Source organism: Panthera pardus, unplaced genomic scaffold (genome assembly GCF_024362965.1).
Source record: "Panthera pardus isolate Hobbes unplaced genomic scaffold, ASM2436296v1 HiC_scaffold_26, whole genome shotgun sequence".
Classification (NCBI taxonomy): domain Eukaryota; kingdom Metazoa; phylum Chordata; class Mammalia; order Carnivora; family Felidae; genus Panthera; species Panthera pardus.
The window spans coordinates 38,438,483-38,444,870 of NW_026526832.1; the positions used below are offsets into that span (position 1 = coordinate 38,438,483).

The 6,388-nt window shown below is 48.2% G+C and overlaps 1 pseudogene; it reads right to left on the bottom strand.

The window, feature by feature from the left end:
• Positions 1 to 319: 319 nt before the first annotated feature.
• LOC128773739 (U6atac minor spliceosomal RNA) lies at positions 320 to 500 on the bottom strand (annotated as a pseudogene).
• Between the last annotated feature and the right edge of the window lie 5,888 nt (positions 501 to 6,388).

Sequence of the window (6,388 nt, forward strand, 5' to 3'; positions counted from 1 at the left end):
CAAAAAGGAATCCTGCAGAAAAAATTTTCCCACACTAAAATCCAAATACAGGAAAAGATCAAAGCATGTGAGAACTATCCCTTGGAATGTTCCAGGTGTAAGTTCAACGATAACTAAGTACTATTTAAGAAAGCTATGCTTCTGTACATTTGAGATTTGCCCAACTGACATCCAGATGGGAAGGAAACTTGTTTTTTAGTAGAGTTGGCACACAACGTTATATTCATTTCTGGTGTACAACATAGTGATGTAATTGGTCTATACTGTATGCTGTACTCACCCCAAGCATACCTGCCATCTGTCCCCACACTAGAACAGTAGCAAAAGGTGATTAGTTAGAAGCCACCATGAGGTGGCAGTGCCTTGATCATATGCATGCAGTCAGGTGGGGGCAGGGGGTGGGGGATGAAGGGGGGGGGGATTGGTGGGGAGGGTTGCGGGAGGGATCTCTCTCATCCTTGGCAAGGGGAGTGCTAACCCACTCTCCTTTCATACAACACAAGAAACTTTATTTTTTTACTAAGAAAAGTTCTTAGAAATCTACCTGTGTAAACCAAAAGTACCCTCTAACTGATGGCCTCTGCCCAGTTTCACATTGGGAGATGGAAATATGGAATTTGAAAGAGAAGGATGGAAAACTGATATGGGCTGCGGGCTTTTGCTGTCGCGGGCACTGAACACGTAGATTCTCTTGTATCTAACATAATCCTCCCAATAAAACAGGGGTGCTGGTCCGATTAGCCTCACCTGAGAGGAAGAAGCCTGAGTTCTAGAGAGCGTGGATAATTTCCTCAGAACAAACTCCTAAGAAATAACTGCAAATGCACAACTCACTCTGCTTGATATTTACATGGACTTTCTTTTCTTTCTTTTTCAGGTCATGAATCCTCACTTTCTTGACACATGTAAATGACCAACTTTTTTAAGTTTATTTATTTATTTTGAGAGAGACAGAGATAACACCAGCAGGGGAGGGGCAGAGAGAGAGAGGGAGAGAGAGAGAGGGAGAGAGAGAGAGAGAGAGAGAGAGAGAATCTCAAGCAGGCTCTGCACTGTCAGCACAGAGCCCAACGTGGGGCTGGAACTTACGAACTGTGAGATTACAACCCGAGGGGAAATCAAAAGTCGGATGCTTAACCGACTGAGCCACCCAGGTGCCCCCAAACAACCAAGTTTTCTAGCAGCATTTATTCTATTGAAATGGTGGCCTTTGCGATGTCACAATTCCATGTATGCATTGGTCTGTGGGGTAGGCTGAGTTGTGTGTCCCTAAACTATGTTCAAAGCCTAATCCCCAGAGGTTATGTGTGTGACTTGTTTGGAAATAGGGTCTTTGCAGGTATAATCATGTTAAGATGAAATCGTGGAACCCAATCCAACATAAGAGGAGGGAACCGTGGACATGGGGACACAGGGCAGAGGTCCATACAACAGTGAAGGCAGAGGTTGCCAGGATGCACCTGCCAGCCCAGGACCCACGGATCACAGGCAATGCCAGAAGCCAGGTGAGACAAGAAATATTCTTCCCCAGAGCCTCAAGAGAAAGCATGGTCCTGTGGATGCCTTGACTGTGGACTTCTAGATCCCGGAACTGAGAGAACACACTTCTGTTGTTCAAGCCCCCCAGCATGTGGTGGTTTGTAATAACAGTGCTAGGACACCGTCTGCTTCTGGGCTTTTCGTGATGCACATTGCTTTCTGCATCTATTGCCCTAATAATATAACACCGCCTTAATCGCTATGGATTTATATTAAATCACGGTATTTGGGAGGACAAATTCCTCAACCTTGTAATTCGTCAGGCTTTTCTAACTACCCCTGACCGCCTGTTCTCGCCTCGCAATTTTATGATAAGTCAGTGCAGGTCTGTGAAAAACCTGCGTTAGATATTGGTCGGAAGTTAGCAAAACTGGAAGACTAATTTGGGAAGTATTCACGTGTTTAAGATAAAGTATTTTCTCGCTATGAAAGGGAAGTGTATCTCCATTTATTCAAATATGCAGTAATGCTTCATAATTTTCCCTATAAAGATTTTACACGTATTCAGTTTATTCCCAGAGCCCTAGAAACACTGTAGAAATCGTGAATGCGATCTTTGTTACAACGGTTATGACTAGCGTATAAAAGTGCTGTTGGTTTTTGTATGTTGACCTCATTCTCAGCAAACGTGCTCAATTCCCATGTTATTTCAGGACAACGGATTATTTTGGACTTGTCCACAGCAACCTTATCGCCTGCAAATAAAGACATGTTAATCTCTCCCTATCCAATGTTTAAGACTCCTTTTTGTCTTTTCTTTAGACTTCAGTAGACACAGTGATAGCAGTCATCTTTATATTATTTCTGACTTTGGATAAATCTAAATCGCCATCGTTAATTATGAAGTTTTGTACAGGCTTTAAAAAAGATGAATATCTACTCATAGATAATAGAGTATTATCTGTTAGAAAAGTCTCTTCCTATTAAGAGCTTGTTAAGGGCATTTTTAAACATTATGAACATATAAACAAACAGGTAATGTCCAATCATTCTGAAATTCCTAGAAAAATATAAAATTCTATAAGTTTTCTTTATAGATACAATTTTTCAGTCTTTCAGTAAAACTTAAGACCTCTGGGGCACACTGAAGTCCTGCCCTTTTCTAATTTCTAATTCTTTCGATGAGAGGTTCTATTTAAAACAAAACAATAAGCAGGGGCGCCTGGGTGGCTCAGCTCATGATCTCGTGGTTCACAGGTTCGAGCCCAGCGTCGGGCTCTGCTGTCCATGCGGAGCCGCTTCGGATCCTCTGTCCCCCCCACCATCCCTCACCCACTTGCACTCTTTCTCCCTTCTCTCAGAAATAAATATTTAATAAAAAAACAAGCAAACAAATATCTAAAGCAATATTTGGCTATGCGAAACCAGGAATGTATGTCTCAGGAAACGCATGCACATCTCGGATATTCCCAGTGGGATAAAAATACACTTCACGTCGCATTGTTGGTCTGTGTGAAGTTGGAGGGCAACGACACACAGGCATTTCCCTGAGAAATCCACGAAGCTGTGTGCAGCCCGCATGGGCACCTTCCTTTCAAAGGACTCAGAAGGGCTGCTCGGATTGAAATGGCCACAAGAACTGTAAAAGGTGTTTTCACTTCGTTTGAAACAATGAGTTCATCCGATTAAAATTTCTTTTGCGTTCACGCAGCTTCGTAAGATACCATACGTTTTACTTCGGTAAAGAGCATCAGAGCAGGGCCACCGGCCTTTCCTGGCACCTGCCCCACGGGAGCCACATGGACGACGGGCAGACACAGGAAGCTTCCTCCGTGTGCTCAGAACGCTAGGAACAGAACGGGCTTTTTAGTGATAAAAAAGTGCTGAGGGGCGCCTGGATGGCGCAGTCGGTTAAGCGTCCGACTTCAGCCAGGTCACGATCTCGCGGTCCGTGAGTTCGAGCCCCGCGTCAGGCTCTGGGCTGATGGCTCGGAGCCTGGAGCCTGTTTCCGATTCTGTGTCTCCCTCTCTCTCTGCCCCTCCCCCGTTCATGCTCTGTCTCTCTCTGTCCCAAAAATAAATAAAAAAACGTTGAAAAAAAAAATTTAAAAAAAGTGCTGAGTACTCAGAACTGTAGGAACTCAGTTAAAAAAACTACGTAGTCGTGTCCAAGGAAAGGTGGGGAAGGGCGGTGCTCCCGACAAGCGACAAGCGGAAGCCTGAGGGAGGAGAGGGGTCTGGACGGGAGGGAACACGCCTGGGAGAAAGCAACCCAAGCACTGGCCAGACGGACGGGCACATCGGGAAATGCCACCAACAGTGACAGTGACGCCCCCAACACTCAGAAACACCACCCGCATCCTGCACTCGCGATGCTGTATTTCTTCCTTTCTTTCTTTTATTTTTTTAAGTTCATTTATTTTGAGAGAAAGAGAGTGAGGAGGGGAGGGGCAGAGAGAGAGGGAGCGAGAGATCCCAAGCAGGCTCTGGGCCGTCAGTGTGGAACCTGAGGCCGGGCTCGAACCCACAAATAGTGAGATCGTGACCTGAGCCAAAACCAAGAGTCCGAGCCTCAACCAACTGAGCCACCCCGGCACCCCGCATTTATTTCTAATAAGTAAATGTGTCGTGTGGTCATTTACTTCCAGATGGTTTGTACCCTCTTGGCTGATGCCATCCAAGGCCCAACCACAACATACAAATATCAGCCCAATAATTGGCACTTGGTGGGCTCTCAAAAACCTATTTACCTACCAGAATGATGAAAGAATAAAGAAGCTTGCATTTTGGAAAAGAATTTCCCTAATTCCGTCAGCTCTGGAAAGACTTGCCTGGGGGCATCTGAGTGGCTCAGTCGGTGAAGCGTCAGACTCTTGATTTAGGCTCAGATCATGATCTCACTGTTTGTGAGTTGGATCCCCACCTCTGACTCCACACGGACAACATGGAGCCTGCTTGGGATCCCCTCTCTCCCCCTCTCTGCCCCTCTTCCACTTTCTCTGAAAATAAATAAACATGAAAGAAAGAAAGAAAGAAAGAAAGAAAGAAAGAAAGAGAAAAAGAAAGAAAGAAGAAAGGAAAGAAAGAAAGAAAGAAGGAAAGAAATAAAGAAAGAAGAAAGAAAAAGAAAGAAAGAAGGAAGGAAAGAAAGAAAAAAGGAAGGAAAGAAAGAAAGAGAAAGAAAGAAGGAAAGAAAGAAAAAGAAAGAAAGAAAGAAAAGAAGGAAAGAAGAAAGAAAGAAAGAAAGAAAGAAAGAAAGAAAGAAAGAAAGAAAGAAAGAAAGAAAAGGAAGACAGACAGACTTGCCTAGTGGTATGCAAACCCGGGATAAAAGGAAAACCCAGAACAGGACAAGTAGCCGGAAGTTTCCGCAAGTAACATCAACGTGGTTGAGAAGAGGAGGGGCTGGCATAGCAGCTACAAGGCTGGAGAAGCAGGGATAAAACCAAGCCATACTGCAGAGGCCACACTGTGGCTCACAGGGTAGGGGACACACAGGTGGAGGGGGGCTGGCCCGGCTCGGCGGCCTCAACAGGAGTGGGGACGCCGAGCAGGACCCGGGAAGGGGGAGAGGCCCGTGGCACCCTGTCGCAGGGTCTCCCGGCGGCACGACCGACCGCCCCGAGCTCCGTGCCTCCAGACACGGGCTGCTCCATCACCGCTTCCGCGGGCCTTGAAGGCCAGGCCACGCAGCACTGACTCAGCCTCTCCTCGGGGCCTCACCCGGCGGCAACCACCTGGCAGGAAAAGACAGCGAAATCACCCGCTCCTTCTTGTTGGTGGCCCAGCAGGGCCAGCCAAGCCCAGGAGAGCCAGGGAGGCAGACAGACCCGCCACCACGTGGCTCGGACGGTCGGGGAGCGCGGAAGGTGCTTCGTTTGTTTCCAGAGACGGACACCTGTCCCCTTCGCCACCGGCCCCGAGCCACAAGGCCCGGCACAGGCTGCCTCCACAGCAACCATTGAATATTAGAGACAAACCATGGACTTCGACACTATTTTTTGAATTCTTGTCAAGCGTCGGGCTCTGTGTTCAGTCCGCCGGCACATTCCCAACGCTGAGCTCGTTCTCCAGCCCCACGCCTCGCGCCCCACGGCCTCCCCCATCACGCAGGTGCGCAGGTGGGCGACGCCTGCCGGGGCCCAGGCCAAACCGGCCCGGGGCTTCCTCACTTCCTCGTCCCCGGGACGCTTCTTCCCTCACCTGTCACGAACCGGTGCTGCCTCAGCCCCAAACTCCTTCCAAAAGGCAGCCGCGTCTCTCCAACTTCCCGCTAACACCCACCCCTCTCGCCCGGATTAACGGGGCAGTCCTCGTCTCCGCCCTGATCCTGGAATGCCTGTTCTCGAAACAGCCCCAGAGCCAGCCTCTCAAACAGGACCTATGTCACAGTACCCAGGGCGGCCGCTAAGTGCCAAGATCCTAAGGAAGGCCCCGCCCCCATTGCTTCTTGGGTCTCCGCGATGACTTCTCTCCCCCTTCAGCCACACTGGCCTTTGTGCTGCTCCCACCCCGAGCCCCTCATGAGCACTGGTGTTCCTCACCTCTCCATGAGCCCACAGTCTCCCCTCCCTCTGGCCTGTGCTGGGACGCCAGCTTCTTGATGAGGTCTAACCGGCACCCCCATTTAAAACTGCTGTTAGCTTCCCCCCCCCAATACCCCCAATCCATATACTCTGTTCCATTTCCCCGTATTGCCCTAGTGCTCTTGACTTTCCAGAAAATCTGCTTCTTCATCATGTTCATCTGTATCGTTTATTTTCCTTTCCTTCCCATCCCCAGTCTCCAGGCAGAATACACATTTGGGAAGGGAGCGAGGAATTTGGTTTTGCTCCACTGATGTCTTCCAAGTGCCCAGAACCGCATCAGCATCCGATAGGTATACAATAAATATTTGCCGAGTAAATAA